Here is a 12,332-nt window from a genome sequence, read left to right as displayed (position 1 = left end):
CTAACTCGAGGCTGAGGATAATAATATCTTCCTTCATTTGCTTTTTCCAGGGACCTGAGCAGCTCTAGCAGTCAAGGGACCTCAACATAATGTCAAGGCTTGAGTTTTCTGGGCCTTTCGGATGTCACAAAGACCAGTCACAAATTCTTGCAGTGGCTGTTTTCTTTCAGTTCACCCTTACTCCTCAGGATTCAAGCCCAAAGCCAGAGATAGTTTTACCAGTGTCCCTATTCAGGTGGGCCCAGAATTCTGACTTTTATCCCCCTAGTCCTGAGAGGCTTCCAAAAGTTCCACTTAGCCTCTCAGCTGCCTTTTTTGGACTGAAAAACACACTCAGGGCCAAAACAGCCTGTAGTATGGAGCTTTAACTTTCTGTCTCCCATCCTTTTCAAATCTCCACCTAGTACTTTCTGTCTAAAGTTAGTTCTTTGATTCTTTTAATGAGATGTTTTTAATTCCAGCTTTTTAATTTGTCTTCATAGGAAAGAGTGTTTCAAATCACCTTGTCCATTAAGGAATGTGGAGATTCTTTTGCAGGTTTCTTTTTACCATTTATATCTCTTAACTATTTTATCTGGATTTTTAGATATTATTATATAAAGTAGGGTCTACTTTTAGGCATTCTAACTAAGGAAATACCGACTGAGGTTCAAAAAAGAAAAAGTGGTAGGAGAGAAAAGAGGGAGAAGGGAGAATCAAGTGGTCTGAATCTGTGGTAGAGGCAACACCCTGAGAAATTCCCAGGGGGAGGAAAGAGGTTTTACTTTTGACGTGGTTTTCAAATCTTTACAGTCACTTCTGGAAGTTAGGAAGGAAGATGTATATACACCCTCCATACTTCTCAAGTGGTAGCAGCAAGAGCAAAGAGATAGCCTTCTTTCTGGAGATTACTGTAAGGTTGAGGAAATGAGAAACTGAAGTCTCCACACCAGCCATGAAGGACGAGTCCCCAGGGGGAGGGGGTGGTGGGCTGGGTTAACTTCATCAGCCTCTTCAGAAAAATGTGACCTCAGTACCTCTTGTCTGGGTGACAGTCAAGGGAGGATACTTGGAGCTGGTCCTAGTCTGGACCCTAAATTTTTATAACAAGACATAGCACATTAATTTAAATTTCAAATGTGGAAGGAAGGGCCTGAAATTACAGCCCCTGCTTCAGTAATTGAAAATGTGAGCAAAGCAGGAGGCATGTGGATTTGAACGAGGGACCTCTTGATGTGCAGTCAAATGCTCTACCCCTAAGCCATACCCCCCCCCCCTTATACTGAGCTTTTCATTAGCACCTTTTCACCCATGGTGCTGCTTTCTCCCTGCCTATTCTTCCTTGCTCTTTCCACATGTCCCAGGAGGTGGCAGGTCTTCTCCACTGTAGTCTGCTCTCCCGTCTTCCCCTCTCCAGCCCTCCTCTTCCTCAGGTCGTGGTAATGGCACCTCCCTTTACACCTGGTCATTTGAGTCTATACTACTGCTTCTACTTCAGCCGGCACATAGTTATCAGGACAAGAGCCGTTGGTTCCGGGTCTTTAGTGAACCTCAGACTCAGCGCAGGGAGAGCCTCCTCCACACTCCGAGGCCTCAAGGAGGGTGCTCACTGCTTCGCTCATTCATTCATTCACTCAACAAACACTCATGGAACATGTTCGGTGCCAGGCCCTATCATGCATGTTGAGGACACAGAGACAAACAAAACATTGTCCCTGTTCTTCAGAGTCTTAGTCCAAATAGGAGACGAGCCCATGAACTAAAGGACTTCCAAAGGGTGGCAGAAGCCCAAGCAGAGAGTTCTGGGAGCAGGGAGTCGGAGCTACCCCGCCTGGGAAGTCAGGAGGGGCTTCTGGAGGTGATGGGCAAGGAGTTTGCTGGAAGAAGCAGATGGAGAGGTTTTCCAGCCAAGGCAGGAATAAAATCACAGATAAATAAGTGGGTCAGGTGTGTCTGGAACTCAGTGAGGCTTGAGACTGATGTCACACATAAAGTGTGCTCATCAACCCAGGAGACACTCTGGAAGTCTGGATTCCTGCTGATGAGTAGGACTCACCCACCATGACTGTCATTGGAGGAAGGCTTGTGACACACGGCACAACTAGCCATAACTTCAGTTAATTAAAACCCCAGCTGTCTAACTGTAGACACGAGGAGGTACACAGGTTTGCCCAGGTAACATCAAGAACACCGTGTGTACTAGAACATGGTAATGGAGTGCCCCAGGGCTGTGGGTGACAACTGCCTCCTTCTTATTTGATTTCTTATTTATTTATATTTACTTCTTATCCCAGTTAAAAGTGACCTTAGCAAGGGGACACTCAGATTTGAACCAGGGACCTCTTGATCTGCAGTCAAATGCTCTACCCCTGAGCTACACCCACAAGCCTGCCTCTGCTGTTAATTGCACCTTTTGATCTGGACACCTGACTGCCGTTTCTGGCCTCTTACAGCCCAGCCCTGGGAGCAGGCAGCCTGCCCCGCGACAGCCTGCTCTCACTACCATCACTCACTCACTCGCCCACCTCCAAACACCTACTGAGCAGTTTCTATGTGCCAGACACATCCTTCCTTCTCCTTCCATTTTCCCTGGCTCCGCCTACCTCTGCCACCCCAGTTCCGTCTGCCCTGCAATGGGCCATCATTGGCTTTCCCCACCCAACAGGACCGTGGTCCCCTCCTCCCCTCCTGCACTAAGGCGCCGAGGAGCAGAGAGGGCCCTGCACAGGCTGGGGAGCGGGGACAAGAACCTGGCCAGGACACCACCCCCTGAGACACAGATGACCCCCCCTCCCTTCCCCACGCGCTTCCTTCACTCAACCCCCTTCATCCACTCAACCTGCAAATATTGTGGAGAAATAAGTTGAACCAGCTCCGAATTTCATCTCAAGGAGAAACCTGATTTGGGGAGGGGGTGGAACACCATGATGACTTGCTTGTGAGCCCCCGGGGAATGGAAGACGGCGGGCGGCAAGCTCCACAGCCGTAGCCGAGGGCGGGCAGCCCTGCTTGGGCAGCGGGAAGGGCGAGGCAGGCCGGCAGGAGGCTGTCCTCTCACAAGGAAGGCTGGGCGCTGGTGTGGAACGGAGCCGGAGCGCCCCCTCCCGGCCACTGCGGGAGACGCTAAAGCAGGCTTCGACTCCCCCCCAATCAACCCTTCCTCTCCCCACGGAGGCGGTTTCCAGCACGTCTACGAGGCTCATGCGCTTTGGGGAAGTAGCTATCTCGTCCAGAAATACTGAGGGGAGACCTAGTCCCCATGGGCTGGTTGCTGGCCAGTTTTCCTGGCACCTGAAGGGACCGCACACTTACTGGGCCCTCCTCTTCTCTCGAGGCCGCTGTGACCTGCCTCCCTTCACTGACCCAAGGGGGTGACATTTTCAGTTTCAGCGACCACGGGGGAAGAGGGTGGCAACCAGCCCCCCGGCACAGCTGATGGAGCTGGAACTGGTCCCTGACCAGGTCGGTGTCCTGGGGCACAACACCTGCCTATATGGACCCTCTCCCTCACCAGGCGAGCCCAGCTCGGCCCAGCCTGGTGGGCACCTTCCCTGGCAGAGACCCGGCAGGATTCCACCGGCGGCTCCTGCTTCATATCGGACCCCCGGCCCGCAGTCTCCACCCCATGACACCGGCTGCCACTCCAGGCCCCCCTGGGAAGAGGACTTGTTTGAGCAGCTGTGCTAGGAAACAGGCCCGAGGGGCTGAAGTAGCCAAGGGCGTGCGCTCCGGGCTCGCAGGGACAGGCCCTTGGGAGGTGGGGCAAAAGGAAGACCGCGAGAGAAGACACACTGAGGACAGCCTGTGGGAGAGACCGACCCACGGAGACACTGGGGATGGGGAAGGCACAGCTCGTCCACGTTGTTTTAGTTCATTGTCGTTACCAAGAAAGAAGCCATAACTAAGCATAGTCAAGTTTTTCAGTGACTCACGAAAGCAAGAAACCAGGGCTTTTCAGCCGGGCGAAGAGAGTTCTCGCTGGGCAGCAATCACAGGAACTGCTCCAGTGGTGGGAGAGGTAGGAGAGAGGACCAGCCGGAGGGCCCTCTACCCATTTGTTGCACAAAATGTTCAAAGGATGCTCTTAGTGCTGCTTTATGTTGAGGAAAAACTGGCAATTTTTACATTGTCACACCATGAAACAGAAATATTCTGACTTTTACATAGCAAATTTCATAAAATGTTTAATTGTTAGGTCATATTTTCAACAGTTAAAGAAAAGTGGTTTCTTTCTGAGATGGAGGGCTGGTGGTGTGGCTTTCAGTTAGGCAAGAATTTCTCAGATATGATGCCAAAAGCTCAGCTGATAGATTGGACGTCATCAAAAGTAAGAACTTTCGCTCTTTGAAAGACACTGTTAAGAGAGTGAAAAGACAAGTCACGGTCTGGGAGAAAGTATTTGCAAAAGCCATAGCTGATACGGGCCTTGCACCATAATATATAAAGAATGCTCACAGCTCAATCATAAGAAAACAAACCACCCAGAAGATATATGATGGCAATAAGCACCTAAAAGTGCGCTCAGCGTCATTAGTAATTGGACAAATGCACGTTAAAACCACAACGAGATCCTACTATGTTACATTAGAATGCACATCAGAAAGACTGACCGTAACAAGTGCTGGTGAGGACGTGGGCAACTGGAACATTCATACACTGCCGTGCAAACGTAAAATGGTGCAGCCACTTTGGAAAACAGTTTGGCAAGCTTCTTAAAATTGAAACACACTCCTAGCATATGATCCAGCTGTGCCACTCCTAAGCATTTAGTGAAGAGAAATGGAAGCATCTACCCACACACTTGGGCACGAATGTCACAGTAACGTTTTTGTTAAAGCCCAGAACTGAAACAACTCCAACGTTCATCAACAGGCAAGGGAATACACAAATTGTGGTGTATGCATAAAATGGAATACTTTTCATCAATAACAATGAATGAACTACCAATACAATAAGCATAGATCTCAAATAATTATCTTGAGTGAAGGAAACCAGACCAGAAAAGAGAAAGAAAACACACACACACACACAGAGTATGGATGGTTCGATTCCGTTTATATGAAATTCTAGAAAATCTGAAAAAAAATCAAACGAATCTGTGGAGAGATCGGTAGTTGCCTGGGGTGTTGGCAATAGTCTAAGGAACTAGTATTTTACCTGGAGAGAAAAAGCAGAGGGGTGGGAGGTTCTGGACTCCACTTTGGACACAGAGGCCAGTTCATCTCTCTCCCACTGCCCCCCCTTCCCCTAAGCTCTGCGGCCTCCCACCCCCTTGCCCTCCATCAGCAGCTGCCAGCACCAGGTAGAGCATTTGCTTTCATACCTAGAAGGGGCGTTGGCTGCTCCTGGTCAACTCATCTTATGAGGAAAACAAAAGAAAGCAGGAGAGATTCAGTCAAGCCCTTGGAGTCATTGGCGGTCTGGGACGCACAGACCCCGCTCTGGGCATCCGGTGACTCACCCCTTCTCATCCCCTGAGCCTCTCTGGGAGGCCGTCCCAGCTCCCCGAGGCCAGCTGAGCAGTGGACATCAGCCTCCCTCTCTTCTGACTGCCTGTCAAGCTATTTGCCAGTCTTCACTACCCCTCACTCCCAAGACATGGTCCCCACCCGCTCAACTCCTTCTGGCTGCCGCGCTGTCTTTCAAGAACTTCTTTTCGAAAGTTCACGCTTCCCGCTGGCACGACCCACTTCCTAGCCCCATTGCTGTTGCTGTGAGACCCCCAGAGGCTCCCTCGCCAGCTTGGATGACGTGGGCCTCTGCTGCTCCATTCTCCTGCTCTAGGCCTGGGTTGTGCTGGGTGACCTCTGCCTCCGTGTTGATGAGCCCCCCCCCATCCCTGGTTCCTCAGTGCCTTGACCTCAGCCCCTCATTGACCAGAGGACACAGCTAGGACTGGTCACTGCTAGAAACGGCCGCCCCTCCCAAACTGTGAGCTCTGACGGTCCCCACCTCACTACAGTCTCTGCCCCCTCCCTCCGCCCCCACCCCCTGCTCCTCCCTCTGACCTTGTCTTTCCCGCAGGTGCTCCGCTCTTCCTGGCTTCCTTTCAGATGCCAAGGTCGGTCACCCCCCCTCCAGCCCCTGTGCAGTCGCTCAGTCTGGTCACCTGCTGATCACGACAGTCACACCCAGGACTCCTGCCTTCCCTCAGCATTCCTGAACCTCCAAAATGGGCGCCCTGGGTGTAAAACAGAGCCCCCTCCTTACAGAGCCCAATACCTCCCTGGCGGGACCTCGGCCCACAAGTCATCAGGCTCCCTGCCTTCCTTCTAGGGGTGAGGCACCCCCAGGGCCAGTCACTGGTAACCCCTCTTCTGGGGCCCAGCTTCACGGGAGCCTGCTCTAGAACCAGAGACCTTGCCCTGCACTGAGGTCTGCACCCCAATGTCCAGATCTCATGGGGTGCCTTTGTCCTTGGGAGGCACCCCACAGGGACCTCACCCGCTGGCCAGCGCCTCTCACCAAACCTCCCTCTGCTGATCTTTGGTCAGGTCTCTGCCCTCTCAGCCCACCTCTGTCATCCTGTTTGGGGAAGGGCGCCCGGGGCAGTGGGGAGCAGGGTGGGAATGAAGCTGCTGTGGCTTCTGCTCTCCGGGGGACCTGAGTTATCCTGTGAAAACAAAATGGACTCCTAGCAAGGGAACAAAGTGAGCGGGTTGTAATAGTAACAACAACAACAGCAGCCGCAGTGCCTAGGGCCCTGGAGTCCGAGAGAACTGGGGTTGACTCCAGACATGAGTTTCAATAGCAGTTTTACCACTTACTAGCAGTGGGATCACATTTAAGTCATTTAACCTCTTTGAGCTTCTATTTCCATATCTTTGAAGTGGGGAAAACAGTAGTACCTGTTCCTGTGGTTGTGTGGATATTAAATGAAAGAGGTCACTTAGAAGTACCTGGAACAAAGTACACATTCAATAAACATTAGCTCTCAGGACTATTAAAAAAATGTTACAAAATTAAAAAACAAACACAGCATCAATAGCAAAGATTCTTCGACAAACTCCCTGTTCATCACAACGCTCCTTAAAATGTTAAAAATTGGAAACAACCTAAATATCCAAACTTAGGGGAACAGTGCAAGTCCAGGTATGTCAAAGCACAACAAAGCCCCTCTCTGTCTTCCTGGCCCACCTCTACGACCCTGGCCTGGCGGCACTGTTCCACACTCTACCCCCAGACTCGGCAAACCAGGTGCTTCTGCACCGAAGCTACTGGTTGATTGAGCCGAGCTCACGTATCGCTGCATCTTTAGAGACCCCCGAGCCCACCGCCTCCTGCTCTGGCTCCCCTGGGGCCTCGTGCAAACCTTCGTCATCGCACACGTCTCTATACTCCTGATGGCTGACTGCGTGCTGGGAAGTAAGGCAGGGCCCAGGACAACTAGCATGTGTCACGGCAAACAACGTCTCAGCGCAGTCACACTTGGGCCTTAGCCTTGGAGGACCTGGTGGTTCGTGGAGGAGCGTCCGAGCCCTCTGGAGCCGCACGTGCAGGATGCAGCCCAGCCTGCTGCGTGCAATCTGCTCCCGGTGGTGACTGCCTGAGCTGGAGGTGGAGGAGAGGCAGGCGGTAAAGTGCCCTGGGCATCTGCAGCTCTGCTCTAGGAAAGAAGGGATGTCCCCGGGATACCTGGGTGGGAAGGGGTGGGTGACAGTGCAGTTTAACCAGGAGACCCCTCAGATGGCTGCTCGCCCTGCAGCATGCCAGGTGTGCTGTCAAGCTCTTCGTGTCAAATTCCTCTTTCAGTCTGTGTGAGGGGAAGCCGTTGGAGCTTTGGAGCAGGAGAGGAACATGATAAGATCCACATTTTTAGAATCTCACTCTGGCTGCTGCGGGGAGAATTGATTAGAGGGGAGAAGAGTGCAACCCAGGAGATCACGTTGGAGATTGTTGGTGAATTGTGGAGCTGATGAGAAATGGTCAGGAGCAAGAAGCGTTTTAAAGGTGGAGCAGATCAGAGTTACTGACAGGCTGGGTGTGAAACGTGAGGAGGAGCGGCAGGAGCCACGCTCGGCTCTTGGCCTGAGCAGCTGGGTGGGTGGTGGCCCTTTGCTGCGCTGGAGTAGCATTAGGAAGGAGCAGATTCGGGTGAGGGCGGGAAATCAGTAGTTCTGTGTTGGATAAATTAAGACAGAGATTCCCATTAGGTATCTAAGGGGAGGTAGATATTCAAGTCTGGAGGGTAAGGGGTGGTCCAGGCTAGGGATGTGAGTCTGGCAGTCATGAGCATGTAACAGGAATTTGAAGCCACAGGACTAAGAGTTAGACATGAGAAGCGAGGCCAGGACACCACCCTGGGTGCACTAACATTTCGAGGCTGGTGGAAGAGGAGTACCAGACAAGAAGGCTGAGAAATAGCATCCCGTGGGGTAGGATGGAAGCAAGGTGTGATGTCTACAAAGCTTAGTCTTCACGAGTTTTAAGGAAGGAGTGGTCATCCTTGCAAAAGCGTGAGTGGCCAAGTACAGAGAGGGGAGAGAGTTGGCCTCTGGCATCAGCAAAATATTGACCAAATATAGGTCACTGATGACCCTGACCAAGGCTGTTTCTAGGGACCAAGTACAACAAAAGCTGGATTGGAGTGGGATGAAAGGAAGTGGAGTCAGTGGGTACAGACAACTCTTCTGAGCCGTCTTCTGGAAAATGGGAGTAGAGAAACCGGGCAGGAACTAGAGGGGTCATGGGACCAAGAGAGGCTTTTTAAAAGGTGAGTGATATTAAGGCATGTTGTGCGCCAATGACAATAACCCCGTGGAGAGGAAGAAAACGTTGATGCAGGAGAAAGAAAAGAACTGCAGTGGGGTCCTTGAGGAGGCAAGAAGCAAATTTAATTCACAAGTGATAGATTGGCCTTGATAGATGAGAACGAAAACATTTCTTCCTAACAGAGGGGAAGGCAGCTGATATGAATACACATGGAGACTGGTTGCTTGGAATTGGAAGAAAGGTGGAGATGGTGCTCATCTGATTGTATCCGTTTTCTGAATAGTTAAGATACTCAGCTACAATAGAGATGGGGAGGGAGGGTTGAGGATTTGAAGAGAGCATAGAGGGACTTCCCTGGTGGTCCAGTGGTTAGGACTCCGCGCTTCCACTGCAGGGAGCATGGGTTCGATCCCTGGTCAGGGAACTAGGATCCCGCATACCATGTGGCGTGGCCAAAGAAAAAAAGTTAAGAAAAATTCTTTTTAGAAAAGAGCATAGGGCTTCCTTGGTGGCGCAGTGGTTAAGAATCCGCCTGCCAAGGCAGGGGACACGGGTTCGAGCCCTGGTCTGGGAAGATCCCACATGCCGCAGAGCAACTAGGCCCGTGAGCCACAACTACTGAGCCTGCACGTCTGGAGCCTGTGCCCCACAACAAGAGAGGCCGCGACAGTAAGAGGCCTGCGCACCGCGATGAAGAGTGGCCCCTGCTCGCCGCAACTAGAGAAAGCCCTCGCACAGAAACGAAGACCCAACACAGCCAAAAATTAATTAATTAATTAATTTTTTTAAAAAAGCATAGAAGAGGTGAAGTAGCCGTCTCAGAAAGTGAGAAAGCAAAGGTATACAAGACTGCCTAGCTACGTTCAATGCTGACTTGAGATTTTGGTCACAGGTGAAGTTCGTCAGCACAGTTGTATGATTCTCCCCAGCAATGTTAGGCTGCTCAAATGTGGGCATGGAATAAGCGAATACCTGCGTTGTGATTTTGCCAGGTGCGTACAATACAGGGAGAGAGGGCCAAACAGGTAAGAGATTTGCAAGAGAGTGGCTGATGCGCTGGGTCATGGAATCCAAGCTGTGTGGGCAGGAGGAGAGAACACGAGGGGGAGGTGGGTGATGAAAAGCCTACGGGAACAGGAAAGAGGACCTGACAAGGTCAGAAGATAGAGGTGATGGTCAGATACTGTGCTTGAAATCAAGACCTCAAAGGTGGAAGTATCACTGATGATCACAAGATGTGCATCTCAAATGCCGACTTTCTACACTACAGTGCTGAGCTTAGGGCCACCTACCACCCACTGGTCTATGTGTCCCTTGAGAACAGGGATCCTGCCTCACTTTTCTCAATGATGCTCAGCCCTGAGCCTGAATCTAGTACATAGTAAGTGTTTAATACATATTTGTTGAATGAAAGAAAGGGAAATAAATCCTGTATGAACAGCTGTGCTAAGTGTCCCTACCTCCTCAAAGAGGGAAATGAGTTCCTCTGAGTTTAGGGCAGAACAAAGGACAGAACTCAGGCCAGGTGCCTGAACCACAAGCAAAAAATTCCAGGTACCTCCTTAAAAGTTAAATGTTTTTCTACAAGCTTTTATTCCTTAGAGCCTAGTGCTGACACACAGGACTGTCTCCATGTGCCCACCCTCTCCCTGAGCTGCTTCAATAAGGGCTTCCTTCTCACATCTGCACCTGGGGAAGGTTGGGGCAGGGGGCCGTAGGGAGAAGAGAGAGGATGTGTAAGGGCCTGTGGAGGTCAGACACACAGGAGGGGAGAGTGGGGGAGGAGCCCAGGGCTAGTTCATGCCTTCAACAGACATTTCCTGAGTCCCTACCATGTTCCCATCTGTGCCTGGTGCTGGGGACCCCTGGCTGATTAAGACCTCAATCTTGGGACTTCCCTGGCAGTCCAGTGGTTGGGAATCCGCGCTCCAAATGCAGGGGGCGTGGGTTCGATCCCTGGATGGGGAACTAGGATCCCTCATGCCACACGGTGCGGCCAAAGAAAAAGACTTCATCTTGGCGCCAAGGAGCTCATGGTCCAGAGAACTGTCCCCACTGCAGATATATCTGCCAAGGGACAACGTGGTCATCGTCCTGGTTTCAGGACGCCAGGGTTAGTCTCTGCACCCAAGGCCAAGGGGCCTCTGTGGCTTGAGCTGCATGTGCAGACCAACAAAGAGAAATGATTGTCTTGTAAATGCCCTTGTGCACAGCAAGAGGGAGGGAAAGAGAAGGCAGCAAGGGCTGGGGGACTAGGAGAGGGAGCGGGCGTCAGGCAACAGTCTACTGTCCCTCCTCCCTGTCTTGTCCTCCTTCCAACCCAAAGAGTGCAGGGCCAGGCAAGGTTTTGTTGTTTCAGGTTTCAATCCGATCACTCCCTCTAGTGGACATCTGTTGAGTCTGTTTACCCAGCATCCATCTCTCCAGCTCTTTATTAATCCCCCATTTCTCACCTTTTCCCCCAAATACTCTCTCCTGAGAGATGAGCTCTAAGGTTGGTCATGTGAGTGAAGAAAACAAGGGGGCACCCGGACTTGAACCAGGGACCTCTTGATCTGCAGTCAAGTGCTCTACCCCTGAGCTATACCCCCAGTTACAACTGTCTTGCTAATATCATTTCATGTCCAGAATCATGTTGCATTAACACTGACAGTCAGTGGCAGAGATTAAATTTCAACTGATAAAAAAAAATTTTTAAGGAATTTAGATCAGAGAAGAAACTAACTTCCAGAAATTCAAAAGTTATCAGGACTCTCCCTTTTCTTTGCTTCCTTCTCAAATCAGCTTTAATCTCTCAAACCAATCTCTCCATGCAGCTGAGATCCCACCTCCAGCACCTCTAGGCTCACATCTCCACACCTTGGTTGCCAGAGAGAAAAGGGCTTAACTCTGAAAAATCCTAGAGAAGGCCTGGCCTGGCTGGGTTCTAGTGCAACCAGGGGACAGGGTAGTTGAGTGGTATAACCATTTCAGGAGTGACGTCACCTAAGAATGTATCTGCTCCCACTCAGAATGCACGTCCATAGTACAGGGAGGGAGGGTGAGCCCCCAAAAGAAGTCAGGGGGAGCCAAGACATGGCCCCAAGGGGCCCCCTCTGCAGCTCTGGGCCTCGCTGGTCGCGTCTCCCATACTAAGCAGGAGAGCAACCTATTGCCTCTGCTGCCCGGAGTCCTCAGAAGCCCTCCACAGCCACAGATTCCTTGATGGTTTTCACCCGTTTATCCAGCAAGTACTTCGTAGGTGGCCACTGTGTGCCTGACCCTAACAACCGCACAGTTCCTGGCCTCAGGAGCGGACAGCCTAAAGGAGATGCCTGACACGGCAACAAGTGATACGAACGTGGTGAGAACCGGATGCTATGGGAACACAGAGAGGGAGAGAGCATTCATTATTAGAAGCCTGACCAGAGGCGGGGGTCATGACATGCTCCCCATTTGAAATGGGTTGTGCACTCTGAGGGGCTTATTTAATAAACCTCTGAGGAGGTAGGGAAGGAATTCTGGGTGAAAATGGCACTAAGGACTAAGGAATCAGGTGAAGCTCTTGACCAGGTTCAAGAACGGCTGGTGCACACAGCTGGTGTTGGGTGAGGTGGGAGGGGGTCCTGGAGAGGAGATGGCACAGTCTGTGGGCAGCAGGA

General features: G+C 51.3%; 1 non-coding gene across 1 annotated transcript; it reads right to left on the bottom strand.

Moving 5' to 3' along the window:
• Positions 1–11,210: 11,210 nt before the first annotated feature.
• Positions 11,211–11,282, bottom strand: TRNAC-GCA (transfer RNA cysteine (anticodon GCA)). The gene has a single exon. It is a non-coding gene; the product is annotated as a tRNA-Cys (tRNA).
• Between the last annotated feature and the right edge of the window lie 1,050 nt (positions 11,283–12,332).

This window comes from Eschrichtius robustus, chromosome 8, assembly GCF_028021215.1.
Source record: "Eschrichtius robustus isolate mEscRob2 chromosome 8, mEscRob2.pri, whole genome shotgun sequence".
NCBI lineage: Eukaryota > Metazoa > Chordata > Mammalia > Artiodactyla > Eschrichtiidae > Eschrichtius > Eschrichtius robustus.
This window is presented reverse-complemented; position numbering and strand designations above follow the sequence as displayed.